This window comes from Pleurodeles waltl, chromosome 11 (genome assembly GCF_031143425.1).
Source record: "Pleurodeles waltl isolate 20211129_DDA chromosome 11, aPleWal1.hap1.20221129, whole genome shotgun sequence".
NCBI lineage: Eukaryota > Metazoa > Chordata > Amphibia > Caudata > Salamandridae > Pleurodeles > Pleurodeles waltl.
This window is the reverse complement of record NC_090450.1, coordinates 582,050,960-582,069,758: the sequence shown is the minus strand read 5'-3', so window position 1 is coordinate 582,069,758 and position 18,799 is coordinate 582,050,960. Positions and strand designations below refer to the sequence as shown.

The window sequence follows — 18,799 nt, the reverse complement described above, 5'->3', positions numbered from 1 at the left end:
TGGTTCCAGTGTTGCATGAAGCCATTCCTCCAGGCTGTCAAACGATCACACAAAATTGCATTGGCAAAAGAGGAGGTGAACTAGCTATTATATATTTAAGTAACCAATAAATCTCACCAAGCGGACGACATTTCCATACATGTTTGTGAGGCCCTCATGACCAGATGCAACTCTACGCCAACTTCCTCCATTATCTTTCTCCTCCTTTATAGATCTTTGCAGACCACCACATAGCAATCTAACATCCCCAGACACGTTTTTAGACACAGTTTCAAACCTTATGACACTTTGTTACACTATACACCAATTTATGCATTCTTGGTTGCCTAAACATATGGTTTGATAAGCCCGATATGCCACAACCAAAAACTAAAATCACTGGAAACACTAAACCAACATCAGATTGTCCACAAACCCACACACAACACTGGACACAATTTATATATCATCTTTGCGAATCTAGAACTAGTCGCCTTTCAAAGGATTACTTCAGTCACAAGGTCACACCACTATCTGGTAGCTTTCCAACTCAAAACACCACAAATCAACCTATCAGCATCCACCTATCAACCGTGGAACAAAATCAATTTTTAACTTTTAGTAACACAACTAACTTCCAAAACAGGTCTAGACACAATAAATTCAGTTCAAAAACTTCAAAAAGCATTTACTATCCTAATACCACTAAGAACAACAAACCAGGACAAAGGAAAACAAGCATCTTGGAGGAATGCAGAACTAAAAAATATAAAACAACACATTGCAAAGCTGCAATGCACTTGGTTCAAAACAAATAGCAACCAATAGCAACAAACTTCACCTACACAAACTTAACAGAATATACGAGTCAGGACTCAAAAAAGCAAAAAAGGTACTATTCAGACAGAATTCAAAATGGTAAATGTGTAAATAAATAATGTTATAAAATTCTTACTGAATTTCATAAACCTAAGTGCACAGAAGGAGCTCAGCCCATGATTCAAGATTTTACTAACAAATGGGCAAATCATTACAGAACCAAAGCAGACATGTCGGACTCCTATTTAAAACAGAGGAAAACCACCAGCACTAACCTATTCCAACAATCCCCTCCAAGAGTAGCCTAGCTCAGCCTCTGCATTCCTTCAAACAACTATCACAAAGTGAATTTTTGGACGTGCCCAAATCAAGCAGGCCAGTCAGCTGTCCTTGTGACCCTTGTCCACTACTAATCTTCAGGAACATTCTTTTAACTACCTCTGCTGCCACACTAGTAAGAAACATTATCAATAATTCTTTAACTACAGTATTCTTTCCAAAAGACTTAAAAAGGGCATACATATGCCTATTGTTAAAAAAAACAAACCTGGGCCCGCATGACCCAAACAACTACAGACCCATTACAAATGGACCTTTTCCTGGGCACATTGATAGAAAGAGCAGCATTCGCTCAAATGTCACAATTCGTTGAAGATAACTCCATATTTTCTGACTTCTAAACAGGATTCCATCTATGAGGAGGCACAGAATCTGCCCTCATCGGGGATCACCTTAAAAACACTGTAGACCAGAACAGATTCACTGCACTACTTCTCTTGGACGTTTCAGCTGCCTTAGACATAGTTTAGTATGAAGCCGGCACAGAAGGGACTGCTCTCGACTAGATCACATTCTACCTTCTCAACAGGACAAACGTCATCCTCACTCCCCCATCTCATCCAAACCATACTTCCCAAAAGCAGTGGTCCCTCAAGTCTCTATCACCCCACCCCTTATTTTCAACATCTGCATAAAGTCATTACCAGCAATCATAAATGAATTACAGCTCACATGCTATAACTATGCAGATAATCCACAAATGCTTCTTAAACTGGAAAGCCCCAAAGACATTGGAAACTCAAATATTTTCAGTTGCATCAGAGCTGTTGATTAGTGGGTGACATGGAGCCACCTCAAATTGAATGCTTCCAAAACTGAAATAGTCACATGTGGTGATTGGAAACATTATGACCCACTCTGCACCTAGCCTTACGATATGGGGCAATCTCCTAATTTGTCTAAAAAAGTAAGAAACCTTGGAATTACCATAGGCTCCAAATTACCAATGAATGCCCAAGAGGACAAGTTAGCAAGATCAAGCTTCATTACTATGAAAACTTTGCAACGCATCTTCGCCCACCTAGAATCTCCACACAAGATCAAAGCTACTCTCTCTCTTGTACTGTCTAAACTTGATTATGCCAATGGCATCTACCACAGATCATCTTTATCTGCTGTGAAAAAATGACAACAAATTCAGAACTCTGCTGCCAGATTACTCCTACATGTAAACCATATGCCCACATATTCCCTGCCTTGAGGGCTCTACATTGGTTACCAGTTGACAGAAGATCCACCTTCAAACTGCTTTGTATCACCCATAAAGCAATACATGGAAAAGGACCACTTTTTATCAGGAATAAAATCACAAAATACATAGAACAAAGGAACCTCCGCACAAGACTGGCAACTCAACTCAAAACCCCAACAAACAAGAAAAAAACATGAGCGGTACACTTTTCTCTGCTCAAGCAGCCAAACTATGGAATTCATTAACTTCAAACATAAGAACCATGGATAACTATCTTATCTTCAGAAGACTACTCAAGTTATGACTCTTTCCTACATGACCAACACACTCAACCACAAATGTACGGCCTTTGCTGTGCATGTTTATATGTGTAATTTGATTGTATGTATGTATTTAGATATGTGCAGTTCTTTCTACAAATATAGATACTACTTCTTGTTTAAAAAAAGAAGTAGATCATCTAATGGTATCAAGGGTTTTTATATTTGTACACAGTACAAAGCATGCAAATTTAGCTATAATGTGAAGAAGTATTTTTCGCCCCAGACAAGCACATTGACAAATTTCTAAACTCCAACTCAGATTTTTGTGTCTATGGCCCTCACTATGACATTGGCATTAAATCCTGCTTACTACCACGCTGACGGCTGCCAAATTACCACTCCAGTGACATATTATGACACACACACACCAATCCGACAAAATGCAGCCACATACACAAGTCCGCCAGCCCAAAGGTCAGTGCAGAAGTGGTGGTCCCAAAACCCATACCGTTACGCCAACAAAACAACGTCCACCACATTATGACACACAAATCACCACGGTGGACATTCAACAGCGGTAAACCTTTGGCGGTTCATACCGCCACGCTCAGAATGGACACCCACATACAAAACAACACCACATTGGCCAATACTAAAGACACACACCTGACTCTCATACACACACCACACGAACACACCCACACCACTATAAAACAAACACCCACTTTACCCACAACCCCTTACAAACAACAATTGCCGCCAGGAGACTGAGAAGAAGAGCATAGAGACAGCTAGAAACACACCACTTACACCCATACACCCCTCACGCACGTCACATCACACACCCCACCACATTGCCCAACACACCCTTACCAACACACATCACACAACCCCCATGGCACCACAAAGGCACCCCCTTTTCACTGAGGAGGAGTTAAGGGTCATGGTGGAAGAAATTGTCAGGGTGGAGCCACAGCTGTTTGGAGCACAGGTACAGCAGATTTCCATTGCAAGGAAGATGGAGCTATTGCGGAGAATCGTGGACAGGGTCAACGCCGTGGGACAGCACCCAAGAACAAGGGACGACATCAGGAAGAGGTGGAACAATCTACTGGGGAAGGTACGTTCCATAGCAGCAAGACACCAGCTCGCCATACAGAGGACTGGCAGTGAACCCCCACCTCCTCCCCCACAGCTCACAGCATTGGAGGAGCAGATACTGGCAATACTGCATCCTGAGGGACTCGCTGGAGTTTCTGGAGGACTGGACACTGGTAAGTCAATATTTACTACCTATCACCCCCCCAATACCTTCATGCCATCCCACACCCACAGCCTCACTTCCATCACTGCACTACACCCCACACACTGCACCCACACATCTCACTAATCCCAATGCCAAGCTCTGCATGACATAGCAATGCATGGACACCCCTCCCAGCCCTGCATGGACAACCATCCCTAAAGCATGCACAGCATAAGGAAACTAACAATACCACAATACATCACCATACACCAGCAAAAGCTGGCAGGGTAACACCAACCATAGAGGGGAAGCTACGGAAGTACAAATGTCATACACTTGAAGCATAATACTTCATTTACATCCCCACAGGTACCCCAGCCAATGTCAGTGGAGAGGAGGTACCACCACTATCCAGTCCTCCAACAGAAGAGACCCCCAGCGATGACAGTAACTCTGGACTTCAGGATCTGGAGGACCTACCTGGCTCATCAGGGACCACTGGACAATCGGTCACCCAAGCCCACTCGCAGACCACCACAGAGTCTCCCCCATCAGGAACCAACACCACAGCACCCACCCAGCGTACCCACACCTCTGTCCCCAGGACACGTCAATCAGCAGTTTACCCACCTGTACAGGGACCCCAGGCCACACCTCGCCCACAAGACAATCAGGGACCTGGGGTCAGTGGCAGTGGGCACACCGTTCAGGGGACAGAGGCATAGGCCAACAAGGACACTGGGAGGACTGCTGTGCGACAGGGGGAGGACAGGACCAGGGAACCGACTCTCCAGGATCTCACTCTCCAAGATCCGGGGAGCATACCAACACTCCCAGGACATGATGAGCCAGATCCTTGACAACGTGCAGGAGAACAGGCGGCTGCAGGAGGGACAGTATCAGGGGATCAGGGAGGACTTGCAGGCCATTAACAGCACCCTGATCTTTGTAGTAGGGGTGCTAGCAGACATGGCAAACATCATGAGGGAGGCAACAGCACCCCTACTACTGCTGTGGACCCCTACCACTAGCCAGTCCATCGGCCAGCCCTCCATTTCCACTGCCGCTAGTGGGCAGGAGGCCCCGCCACAGGACCCACAGGCCACCAACATCCCTCCCCCGCATTTGTTCCCTGCGACCCAGACAGAAGCCAGAGACAATTTCCAAGACCACCACCAGGAAATGTGACTCTCCTGATTGTCCCCCTGGTGTCCCACTCTGTCACCTTGTCCACCTTGAACTGCCATTGCTCCCCTTCCAGACTGGACCAATACCCTGGACTTTCCTCCATCATAACCCCATTCCATTGGACCTTCCCCTCCATATTTTAGTACCACAACAAACACCCTTGGACAAACTTTGACTACTAGTGTTTCATGTATTGCAAATTTGTATTGATTGAAACAGCTACTTCAATTGCAAATGAACTGTACATAGTCAGAGCATAGAATGAATGACCTGTTGCTGGCTGTTGTGATCACATCAGGACATTGTTGTCATATCACCAACATCTGTAAAATGACAATCCATAGGTAACAGTAAGTAGGGGAAACAAGTGGGTAATGACAGCATGTCAGTGCCACACAGAATACAACAATAGTCATAGAAATGTGAAGTTGCACTCTCTCACCAGTGTGTCATTGGAAGTACTGACGAATTACTAAGGTTGTGTTGTCCACATTCCACATTCTCATCCTTTGCCTCCTCTTCCTCACTGTCCTCAGGGTCCACTGCTGCCACAGGGGCATCTCCAGTCTCCTCCTCCAGCAGAAAAGGTACATGGTGTCTGAGGGCTAGGTTGTACAACATGCAGCATGCCACTACTATCTGGCAGACCTTCTCCGTTGAGTAGCACAGGGATCCACCTGTCAGATGAAGGCACTCGAACATGGCCTTCAGGAAGTCGAAGGTTCTCTCAATTATCCTTCTGGTTTGCCCATGTGCCTCTTTATAACGTTCTTCTGCCATTGTCCTAGCATTCCTCACAGGACTCAGCAGCCACAATAGGTTTGGGTAACCAGAGTCATCTGCAAATATTGAGGGGCAACAGTTAGCCATACACTATCCTATTTGGTCAACAGCAGAGACATACACCAACATACAGTGGGGGGGGGACCAAGGCTCACCTATAAGCTACTCCCTGTGCCTCTGTAGTTGGGCCATCACATTTGGGATGATGCTATTCCTCAGGACAAAGGCATCATGCACTGACCCAGGATACTTAGTATTGACGTGGGAGATGTACTGGTCCACCAGGCACACCATCAGTACATTCATGGAGTGGAAACTCTTACGATTCCTGTCCACCTGTTCATTTTGCCAGGGGAGGAGGGGGGACAAACGCAATATGTATACCATCAATCACCACAATTATATTGGGGATATGTCCCATTGCATAATACCCGGTCTTCACAGTGGCCAAATCATCCACCTGGGGGAAAGCAATGTAGCTGCACATGTGTTTTATCTGGGCGGACAAGACTCTTGCCAGCACTATTGAGAACACTGGTTGTGACATTCCTGCTGCCAAGCCCACTGTCACTTGGAAAGAACTAGTTGCAAGGAAATGGACCACTGATACAACTTGCACAAGAGGGGGGATCCCAGTGGGATGACGGATAGCTGATATCAGGCCAGGCTCCAACTGGGCACACAGCTCTGTGACTGTTGCCCTGTCCAGTCTATAGGTGAGTATTATGTGCCTGTCCTCCAGTGTAGCTAAGTCCACCAGGGGTCGGTACACGGGGTTATGTCGCCATCTCCTATTCATCTGCAGCTGTAGGTATGTAAGGGACACAAGAGTGAGTAGCCTGTCTCAATTCGAACAACTATACCACAACAGCAATCCACACCATGCAATCATGTTTTGGGACAGTGCTTTTTATCCTGTGACGCAGCAATTATGGATAGACCTGTCCCCCCCCTGAAATGGCGACTGCCTGTCCTGTGTGGACGGACAGGTGGAAGTGAGGTAATTCCACCAACATTGTACGCCGTGGCGTTAGGCGGTCATGAACCTCTGTGCAATTCTTCATCGGATAATATTGGGCCCAATGGGGAACAGTGGCCAATGGGGATGTACGTCGGCGGTGATGGTATACACCGCTGCGGACGTGACTGCCATTTTATTTCTCAATCATCACTTGTTTCCTGACCTTCCACAGGAGAAGACCTACACTGTATGTGCTGCTGTGACCTGTGTCTGGAACCTACCATGGCCCGTGTGACCGGAGAAAGGGCCCCAGCCTTCAATTCTGAGGAGTTGGAGCGAGTGGTGGATGAGGTCCTACTCCTGTACAGACTGCTGTATGGCCCTCCAAACCAACAGGTGAGTACACTGTGGGCACGATGCATGTGGCGTGAATGCATGGAGTTGTGTGTGAAGGCATTGTGTAAGGGTGGGTGGGGTTTTCTTCTGTTGGCGGTGTACATGTTGTGAGCTGGCCTATGTGTTTTGCAATGTTGATGAGATTGGGTATGGTGGGCCATGTGTGTGACAGGCTGGACTGTTAATTTAATGGAGTTCTCCTGTATGTATTACCTCTGCAGGTCAGCGCCCATCAAAAGAAGGGATTATGGTGTGCCATCGCCAAGGAGGTGCAGACCCTGGGGGTCTATGGCAGGAGGAGCAACCACTGTAACAAATGGTGGGAGGGCCTGAAATGCTGGGTACAGAAGACCACGGAGGCCCAGCTGGGGATGGCCTCCCAACGAGGAAGGGGTGTCCGTCGGATCCTGACCCCCGATAGCCTGCATACTGATGGTGGCCTACCCTGAGCTGGATGGGCGCTTGAGAGCATCATAGCAGCCACAAGGGGGTGAGTACAGTGGGTATAGTTACAACTTAGGACTGGTGGGGTGGTATCCGGGTGGTGATTGTGTGTTAGTGGGTGCCCCTAAGGCCAGGCCAGACATAGCAGCTTAGGTCCTCTGAAGGGTAAGGGCTGCATGGAAAATACAGGTAACCTAGCTTGTTAGTATTCACTTCTAGGAGGGGCTGCGTGGGTCCCAGGTGTGCTCCTCCTCATGCCTTGGTGACTAGCCATATCACTGGTAGTGCATTGCATAGTGGGTAGGCCTGTTCCCTGTGTGTGAGGGTGCTGTGTACGCCAATGGTGGTGTTGGTGCAGTCATTGACCCAGTGTATCCTTTGTCTCTCTCGCCCCCTTTCTTGTTTTGTCATCCTTTCCTTATGTGCATTAGCATCATCTGGCGGAGGAGCAGAGGCACCGGCGACAGAGGGAGCTGCATCCCACAGGACCCTGGAGACAGAGTCCACCAACGCCGAGGGAACCAGTGGGATGGAGGGCAAGGGGAGCACAATGGCAGAGACTGGAGGGGACAACACAGACTCAGATACCTCCTCCGATGGGAGCTCCCTGGTGGTGGCGGACACCTCTGTGACCACCCCAGCTGCAGGTACAGCCACCACCACCGTACTAGCACCACCCTCCCAATAGCCCCTCAAGGAGTTGCCCGTGCCCGCTCACCCATGAGGGTGGGCATCTCCTTCGTCCCAGGCACCTCAGGCCCTGCCCCAGTGAGTCCTGCTGCCCTGAGTGAAGAGGCTATTGACCTCCTGAGATCCATCTCTGTAGGGTAGTCAACCATTGTGAATGCCATCCTGGGACTGGCACCCCTGATGCAGCAATACAATGCATTCCTGGATGGCATTCATGGTGGTTTGGCGGCCCAACAGAGATCGATTCAGGCTCTGGCCTCCTCTCTGATGGCAGCCATTGTCCCTGTGTCAACCGTCCCCCCACCAACTCCCACCTCCCAGTCCCATTCTCCTCAACCCCAACCCATCCCAAGCACACAAACAGACGAACATCCACATACGGCAACACCCAAGAGTGGCACAGGCAAACACAAGCACCGCACTTCATCCCACAGGCACTCACACAAACATCATACTGTTGCAGACACAACAACATCCACAGCCTCCACTGTCTCCCCCTCCTCCTCCTCCACCTCCCTCTCAATTACGTCCACACTCACACCTGCATGCACTACATCAACATCCACTACCAGCATCACCACACCAAGCAGAACACACACCTCACTGGCAGATACCTCCACAACATCAATATATACACGTCCCCTGTGTCCTCTCCCACTGTGTCTGTCCCCCACTCCTAAAGGACACAAATACAAGCACTCAGACACCCAACAGTCATCAACCTTACATCAGCATACAGCCCATGCACCTGCACCCAAATCTAGCAGACATACACCTCCGACAACCACTCCCTCATCCGCGACTCCCATTACTCCTCCCTCTTCCCCCCCAATGTCCCTAAAAGGCTTTTCCTTGCCCAACTTGGCCTCTTCCCTACCCCTCCCCCCGTCCTGCACGTATGGGCCTGGTACCAAGGACACATCCCAGCACCTCAGCCAAACAGTCCACGGGGACAGTGGTAGCATCACCTACTCATGGTGGTAAGGATACAAGACCTATGACACTGAAGGGGAAGGAGCCAGCACCACCAGGGATGAAAGGGAAGAGTCCTGCACCAGCTGTGAGGAAGGAGAAATGCCTGCACCAGCTGTGAAGAAGGGGAAGGAGCCTGCACCACCAGGCAGAGAGGGGAAGAGCCCATCCACCCCTGCCAGGAAGGGTAAGGGTTCCCCGACCCATGAACAGGAGGAGAATAGGCACTCTATGCCAGCGGAAGCTGTCAGGCTAACACCGCCACCACCATCAGCTGTCACTGGGCCCCCACCGCCAGCTGTGGATGTGCAGCCATCAATGAGTGCAGGGGCTGCCCAGGAGCCTCCCACAACCACCACCCCAATGCAGCCATTACTGAGTGCAGGGGCTGCCCAGGAGCCTCCCCCAACCACCACCACCATGCAGCCATCACTGTCGGCGAACGCCATGTAGGCCACCCTCCAGGGGCTACTGTGCGGGTTGCCCCCTCCAGAACCAGTGGGCAAGTCACATCACTCGAGAGACTGTGGCCTTGCACTCCCCAGGACAAAGCAATGGGCATGTTTCCCCCTCCAGAACCAGTGGGCAAGTCACCTACTCCAGAGACTGTGGCCTTGCACTACCCTGGACAAAGCAATGGGCATGTTGCCTCCTCCAGAACCAGTGAGCAAGACACCCACTCGAGAGACTGTGGCCTTGCACTCCCTAGGACAAAGCAATGGGCATGTTGCCCCCTCCAGAACCAGTAGGCGAGACACCCACTCAAGAGACTGTGGCCTTGCACTCCCCAGGACAAAGCAATGGGCATGTTGCCCCCTCCAGAACCAGTGGGCAAGACACCCACTCGAGAGACTGTGGCCTTGCATTCCCCAAGACAAAGCGATGGGAATGTTACCCTCTCCAGAATCAGTGGGCTTGTTCCCGCATCCGGCTGAGGTGCCCCCCAGCCCTGTGTGGTGCCTGCCTATTTGCAAACTGATGACCCCGCAGTATTCTATCCGGATGTGCTCAAGATTCGAGTTGGGCCTTAGACAGTGCCCTGTGGCCATGTGGGCCCTTTGAACTTTGGACTGGGCAGTGTCCTTTTTTTGTACATGTGTACATATCTGTTTCATTGCCAAATCGAATAAATAATTTTGATGTTGATCTGATTACAATCACTTTAGTCAATTCCTGTTGTTCTTGCATTATTCTGACGTTTTTCGGAGATAAATTGTTTTTCTTGTGCAGCTGATTGTGTGTATGGTGTGTGTGTGTCGGAGTGTGTTTTGCGTGTGTGTGTCAATCTCGTTTTCCTCCCTCCCTCACTTGTGTGCTAGGTGGCTGTAATCACCATCGTCGGCGTTGGTGTTCCATGTTGAGCATAACGTAGAAGATCATCAGGAAAACTTGCAGTTTGGGTTCCATGGCGGCGTGGTTCTTCCCTGTGAATCCAATAGTGAGTCCTTTCACTTCTGAGCTCTGTTTCCACCAGGGTTTTGTTGGCATTGGTACCACCCCGGAATAGGTGGCGGTTAGCTGTGTCAAAATATGGAGGGCGGTACTTTGTCTTCCGCCTGGCTGTTGGTGGCTACTGCCGTGGTGGCTGTTGTTTCCGCCCTGTCGGATGGTGTGGTACATTGGCTGTTTATGGGAAATATCACCGCCATGCTCATAATTTGGCGGTAAGTACCACCAGCCTGTTGACAGTATTACTGCCACTTTATCACCCACCGACAGGGTCGTAATGAGGGCCTATGTCTTAGTTTGCCCATGTGAGAAGATGTATGTGGGCAGCACTTTTTATCCTGTCAAGAAATGAGTGCTCAAGCATATGCTGGCTAATAAATATCTTGACAGGCAATAGCCTGTGACTTGTCATTTTGCCACTTTCTGTGGTGGCAATAATACCTTGTTAAGTTTTTATGCCCTGGACAGAGTGCCTGTTTCCCCGAGGGGTGGTGTAGGAAAGTACCATCTTGCCTGGCATTGTACCCCCATTATTTACTTATATGTATGTTTGTTTTTGCCTGTGTCACTGGGATCCTGCTAGCCAGGGCCCCAGTGCTCATAAGTGGTGCCCTGTATGTGTTCCCTGTGTGGCGCCTAACTGTATCACTGAGGCTCTGCTAACCAGAACCTCAGTGTTTATGCTCTCTCTGCTTTTAAAATTGTCACTGCAGGCTAGTGACTAATTTTACCAATTCTTATTGGCACACTGGAACACCCTTATAATCCCCTAGTATATGGTACCTAGGTACCAAGGGTATTGGGGATCCAGGAGATCCCTATGGGTTGCAAAATTTGTTTTTGCCACCCATAGGGAGCTTAGACAATTCTTACACACGACTGCCACTGCAGCCTGAGTGAAATAACGTCCACATTATTTCACAGCCGTTTTACACTACACTTAAGTAACTTATAAGTCACCAATATGTCTAACCCTCACTTAGTGAAGGTTAGGTGCAAAGTTACTAAGTGGGAGGGCACCCTGGTACTAGCCAAGGTGCCCCCACATTGTTCAGGGCAATTTCCCCAGACTTTCTGAGTGCGGGGACACCATTACACGCATGAACTACATGTAGGTCAATACCTATGTGTAGCTTCACAATGGTAACTCTGAACATGGCCATGTAACGTGTCTAAGATCATGGAACTGTCCCCCCAATACCAATCTGGTATTGGAGTGCCAATCCCATGCATTCCCAGGGCTCCAGTATGGACCCCGGGTACTGACAAACAAGCTCTCTGGGGTTTTCTCTGCAGCTACTGCTGCTGCCCCTGGGGCCTGGGCAGCCCTGTCCCAGGAAGGCAGAACAAACGATTGGAAATAAGTGTTAAGGGCCTGAGAGGAGTAGCCTCTCCTGGCCTCTGTAAATATTTTGAAGGGCATAGATGGTGCCCTCCTTGCTTATACCAGTCTACACCGGTTCAGGGATCCCCCAGCCCCTGCTCTGGCGTAAAACAGGACAAAGGAAAGGGGAGTGACCACTCCCCTGTACATCACCACCCCAGGGGTGGTGCCTAGAGCTCCTCAAGTGTGTCCCAGACCTTTGTGATCTTGAATGCATAGGTGTGAGGGCACAATGGAGACCTCTGAGTGGCCAGTGCCAGCAGGTGACGTCAGAGACCCCTCCTGATAGGCTCTTACCTGGTTAGGTAGCCAATCCTCCTTTGAGGGCTATTTAGGGTCTCTCCTGTGGGTTTCTCTTCAGATAACGAATGCAAGAGCTCACCAGAGTTTCTCTGCACTTCTTTCTTCGACTTCTGCCAAGGATCAACCGCTAACTGCTCCAGGACGCCTGCAAAACCGCAACAAAGTAGCAAGAAGACTACCAGCAACATTGTAGCGCCTAATCCTGACGCCTTTCTCGACTGTTTCCTGGTGGTGCATGCTCTGAGTGCTGTCTGCCACCCTGCACTGGAAGCCAAGAAGAAATCTCCCCTGGGTCGACGGAATCTTCCCCTGCTAACGCAGGCACCAAACTTCTGCATCACCGGTCCTCTGGGTCCCCTCTCATCTTGACGAGCATGGTCCCTGGAACACAGGAGCTGGATCCAAGTGACCCCCGACAGTCCAGTGGTCCTTCTGTCCAAATTTGGTGGAGGTAAGTCCTTGCCTCCCCACGCCAGACAGTAATCCTGTGTACTGCGTGATCTGCAGCTGCTAGGGCTTCTGTGCACTTTTGCAAGACTTCCTTCGAGCACTCAGTCCTGAATTGCCCAACTCGCTGAGTTGACCTCCGACTTCGTGGGACCCTCTTTTGTTGTGCTGAGGTGACCGCAGTGCTCAGATTTCTTGAACGCCTGTTCAAGTGCTTCTGCGGTGCTGCCTGCTTCTGCGTGGGCTCTCTCTATTGCTGAGTGCCCCCTCTGTCTCCTCCTCCAAGGGGCGACCTCCTGGTCCTTCCTGGGCCCTGGAAGCACCCAAAACCTTCAACCGCAACTCTTGCAGCTAGCAAGGCTTGTTTGTGGTATTTCTGCATGGAAACAACTGTGCATGCTCCAGCACGCAGTGGGACATCTTCTGACCAAAGGCGACGTTCCTGGCAACTTCTGTTGTTGCAGAATCTTCAGCTTTTTCCACCCGAAGGCAGCCCTTTTGCACCTTCATCGGGGGTTTAGTGGGCTCCTGCCCCCCCTGGACACTTGTGTGACTCTTGGACTCAGTCCCCTTCCTTTGCAGGTCCTCAGGTCCAGGAATCCGTCTTCAGTGCTTTGCAGTCAGTTGTTGTCTTTGCAGAATCCCCTATCTCGACTTTACTGTCTTTCTGGGGTAGTATGGTAACTTTACTCTTACTTTTCAGGGTCTTGGGGTGGGGTATCTTGGACACCCTTAGTGTTTTCTTACACTCCCAGGGACCCACTACACACTACACTAGGCCTGGGGTCCATTCGTGGTTCGCATTCCACTTTCGGAGTATATGGTTTGTGTTGCCCCTAGGCCTATTGTCTCCTATTGCATTCTATTGTGTTCTACATTGTTTGCACTAATTTTCTAAGTGTTTTACTTACCTGATTTTGGTTTGTGTGTATATTTTGTGTATTTTACTTAACTCCTAAGGGAGTATATCCTCTGAGATACTTTTGGCATATTGTCACTAAAATAAAGTCCCTTTATTTTTAGTAACTCTGAGTATTGTGTTTTCTTGTGATATAGTGCTATATGATATAAGTGGTATAGTAGGAGCTTAGCATGTCTCCTAGTTCAGCCTAAGCTGCTCTGCTATAGCTACCTCTATCAGCCTAAGCTGCTAGAACACTACTAATCTACTAATAAGGGATAACTGGACCTGGCACAAGGTGTAAGTACCACAAGGTACCCGCTATAAGCCAGGCCAGCCGCCTACAAGTGGCAATGACCTATTAAATTTGAGAAGATTGGAGTTTAAGTACATTTTCAAACTCAGTCCTAAGAATCTGTATGCTCTTAACACAGAGGAGGAACTACCAGTGTTTTTGGGAGACTGAACTGGTTAAGGTTGGAGGTTGTTGAAACTTCACTAGCAATGTTCTGAGTTTCTGGGGATTTTTTCCTTTTCATTTCTTCTTTTTATTTACCCGTTTCCCCTTTTATAGGGGTCTGTGCTTGGCTGTCTCACTAACATCTATAATGTCCCCCTCTGTGAGGAAGCAAATATATCTTTGTTATTTTGTTATGGTAAAGGCATTTACCATGGTGATATCATACCTGTTGTCTGCTTCATTGCCATGGTTTTTAACTGGTTTTAATTAATTTTCTTTCCTATTTTATGTATTTACACAGAGTGTGGGGCAACAAGGTAATTCTGTGACCCAGTTGGATGTATTCTACTTGTGTGTGGTTTTGGGGCCGAGTCCCCCCTTCTTGTCCCCTTTTGCGTTGATGAGTACTGATGAGATAAGAAAGTTTTCTGTTATTTTGAACAATAGTGTTTGTATTGTGAGAACTGTTGGGATAATTCATGTTCTTCTGATTATTTTTGTACATCCGATTTGTATTAGTTTATTCATAACAGTGAAATGTACTTCGTGCAATGCTATAATTTGTTTCGGCAGGCATTTACCTGGCACGTAGGCCTACTTGGACTTGACTGTGTTTGGGTGCAAGCTGTAGGCAATACACTACACAATGTTGTATTTGCCAAGGCATCGCTTCGCCCTGGAGCTTAATGAGGTGATTGTATTGCATGTGGATTTATTCAATTAATTTGTTACAAGAGTGCTGTGTTGCCCTTCTCACTACAATATTCTTATTTGACATTTGTGTTTTGTTTTATTTTTATTAAATTATTACGTTAATCCAATGTGATATTGTATAGCTACTGTTTGGTCACATCACCTTCATTACATTCTAAGATGACTGCCACGTTTGCATCATGACTCCTGTGGATATGAGCCCGATCCCTTTTCTAAGTTCAGAAGGATGTCTATTTCTATTTGTTTTTTTCTGTATTTCCCAAACCTGTGATCAATGCGTGTTCCACGCTGAAACAAGTTGGGTTTGTCCTAGTGTATGCACACTGGAATAAAGCATTATGCTTAGCATGTATATTGGTCACTGCATAGTTTTCATATAAGTTATCTGATTAGATGCTGATGGGTCGCTGTTTATTTTATCTATCACAATATGTAAATATGATCATAACAATTGTATCTATAAGTGCTTCACAAAAATAAAATAAATATATATACAAAATACACAAATAAAATAGCTTTTATATACAGCAACACCTGAAAGTCAGCATTTCTAACTATCTAGCCATAGGAACTTTATGCAATACAATTGAATAACCCTTTATTATTTCCCTTATGAATGTATACCCCTTACCCTGATGGATGAAAACCAGATCTGTGACTGGGGGTGAATGCTTGATTTGTTCTGCATTCCGTCCGTCATCTGTTGTTTTTGCATTTGTTGCCCCAAGTGGGAAGGGAATGCCCAGACGTGTGTCCTGTGCTTCCTATACACCAGATTCAAGCTAGCCTGCCTGATGAAGGGTAATACCCTGAAACCGGTCCCAGGATGCTTGTTTTTGGTTGAGGGAGGACCTGGTCTGGCAGTTCGGGCTGGACTGTTCCCATGGGGAAAAGGATCAAGACGGATTTGCATATGGCTGGGCCCAAACCGGAATGGCATGGCAAGCAAAAAAACTGATGGATTAAACTCAGATCTGTGACTGGGTGTGAATGTTTGATTTGTTCTGCATTCCATGCATCATCTGTTGTTTTTGCATTTGTCGCCCCAAGTGGGAAGGGTATGCCCAGACTTGGGTCCCATGCTTGCTATGCCAACAGATTCAGGCTAGCTTGGCTGATACCCTGAAAACGGTCCCAGGATGCTTGTTTCTGGTCCAGGGAAGACCTGGCTTGGTAGTTCGGGCTGGACTGTTCCCATGGGGAACAGGGTCAAGACTGATTTGCATATGGCTGGGTCCAAAATGGAACGCATGGCAAACAAAAAGACTGATTGATTAAACCCAGATCTGTGACTGGGGGTGAATGTTGGATTTGTTCTGCATTCCCTGCATCATCTGTTGTTTTTGCAATTGTTGCTCCAAGTGGGAAGGGTATGCCCAGACGTGGGTCCCGTGCTTGCTATGCCACCAGACTCAAGCTAGTTTGGCTGATGAAGGATGATACCCGGAAACTGGTCCCAGAATGCTTGTTTCAGGTCCAGGGAAGACCTGGCCTGGCAGTTCGGGCTGGACTGTTCCCATGGGGAGCAGGGTCATGACTGATTGCACTAGCATAGAGTAGAGTGGTGCAGAGTTGAAAAGAGATGCATATAGTCAAGTTGCATAGAGTGTCGCACCAGACGCCAGCACTGGCCCTGATGGTAGGTCATTGTTGTTTTGGTGAAACATGCTCACCTGTTTCATCGTTGACAACACACGCATCAACCAAATAGTATAAAGACTAAGGGCCTGATTACAACATTGGCGGAGAGGGTTAATCTGTCCCAAATTTGACGGATATCCCGCCTGCTGTGTTACGAATTCCATCGGATATAATAGACTCCTAATACCGAGGGCGGGATATCCGTCACATTTGGGACGGAGTAACTCGCTCCGCCAAAGTTGTAATCAGGCCCTATGTTTTCACATAGGCAGGATGTTTAAGCTGCAGTGTAAATAATATAGTGGCTTTCCAGGCTCCTGTTTGTAGTTTTCAGGAAAGCAGTGATCTGTGTTGTTTAGGTTTTATTGTGCGGTGCTACTGTACGTATTGCACATACTGAGGCTATTGCTGTAGTTGTGTAGGCTACACCTTTTGGCTTGCCAACGCATATTATTATTAAAAGGGTTTGGCACTTGGACCCATTGACTGTAAATAGAAAGATCATTGGACAATCACTAGAGGGTGCCATTAACCAAAAGCCAACAATGCTTTGATAGAAGAACCTTGATATGAACATTTTTTAGCACCATAACAGAGCGTGTGCACTTCTTCCCTGAAGGCCTGTTTTAGGGGTTATGTTCCAGCCTCATAAGCTAGAGCAAAGGAGGGGCACAAGCCGGCTCCATGTGGATAGTAATCTGCATTCCTATAAACCTCTCACTTTGAAGTCATGGAAAGAAAAGTAAACACCAAGCTCTCTCAGAAGACGGAGCATGACATTTGACCTTTGTGTTTGAATACACAGCAAATGTGACAATATAAGAAAAGGATTTAAAGGCTTGTTTACTGAAAGTGAGATCTAAACAAGGTTTGGGCAAGGAAAGAAATGAACTCAAGCTAGACAGCCTAAAACAAATAGAGTGCCCATATAGAAAGCAAGGAATCATGTGTTACAATCCACAGAGCCAATGGTAAGCAGTGGGTATAATGTATTCAAAGGGAAGCTTTCTGAATTTCTCCAAGATGTCTTCAGCAAACCAGTGCTGTCTGCTAGGCTTCAACCTAAAAAAAAAACATAATAGGAATTAGAATTATGAGGGTGGGATACCTATCAATAAATAACTTTATGCATGCTTCCCTATCCACAAGATAAAAAACAGGTGAGTTTGTTTCTCAGACCTCTACGTCATGCTAGGCAACATGTTTCAGCACCTTGACCCAAAATGCCACTTTCTTTAGGGCTGGTTTTGGACACCACATAAATGAAAGAATGTTATGATCCACCATGCCTGCAGCTTAGAATAAGAACTGTCTTTCTACCCTAACAATTAACATATTAATTCACTCTAAATGAGTACTGTATTATAGTGGTTCTTGCAACCGCACAAACTCAGTTATGATCATCCTGGTTATTGATGTCACAGGGTTAAAAAAGTTCTGAATGACTAGGCAGAAAGAGAACAAATTTAAGTGCTATCAAGTCTATAGTTGACTTACTCATCTGTACACTGAACAATAAACGTATTGCTTACTAAATCCACTTAAATTGTGCTATAAGTGTGTGTATATATGTATATTACCTAGTGGCAGTCACGCGAGGAGGATGGCCGTAAAAATATATTAACGTAGGGCCCTGGGAAATGGGGTCCCTGGGGCCAAATTCCGTTAGGGGACGGGGGCCATGTGGCCTTGTCACCACCAAAAAAAAGTTTAGAAGACCGGGTCCCAGAGATGGGGCCCCAAGGGCCAAAATCAACCGGAGGGCAATGCAGACCTGCAACCAACTCCTGCTGCTCACGGCCAGAGGCTGTTCTCAGCGTGAGGTTGGGTGGTTAGGGGGGTGGCTGCACTGACTGGCTGCAGGCCAGGCCCTACGGCCAATCCCACTGAGCACGGTTGGGTTGTTATAGGGGGTTGGCTGCAGACCCTGCGTCCAACCACCAGCACGCATGGCCAAAGGTCATGCGCGACACTGGTTGGATTAATGTATAGTAATAAAAATTACTTTACGTTAAACATACCATAGAAATTCACTGAAACACCCAAAGGTTACAGGGACGTTATAGATAGGAAACAGATTTAAAAAAAACATAGAAATTCACTTAAAAAAACAAAGGTTACAGGGACATTATAGTTAGGCTGACATTGTAATGTGTAAAACCATAGAAAATCACCTGTTATAGTTAGTGATATTTCAACTAACTATGGGCCAGATCTACAAAGCCCTT

The 18,799-nt window shown here is 47.4% G+C and overlaps 1 long non-coding RNA gene across 1 annotated transcript in view; it reads right to left on the bottom strand.

Annotated features, from left to right (window-relative positions):
- Positions 1-17,396: 17,396 nt before the first annotated feature.
- The window catches only part of LOC138265902 (uncharacterized), a 255,142-nt gene continuing 253,739 nt past the window's right edge, over positions 17,397-18,799 (bottom strand). Inside the window, exon 3 of the long non-coding RNA XR_011199439.1 lies at positions 17,397-17,633. This is a non-coding gene — a long non-coding RNA (uncharacterized lncRNA). The remainder of the gene's footprint in view (positions 17,634-18,799) is intronic.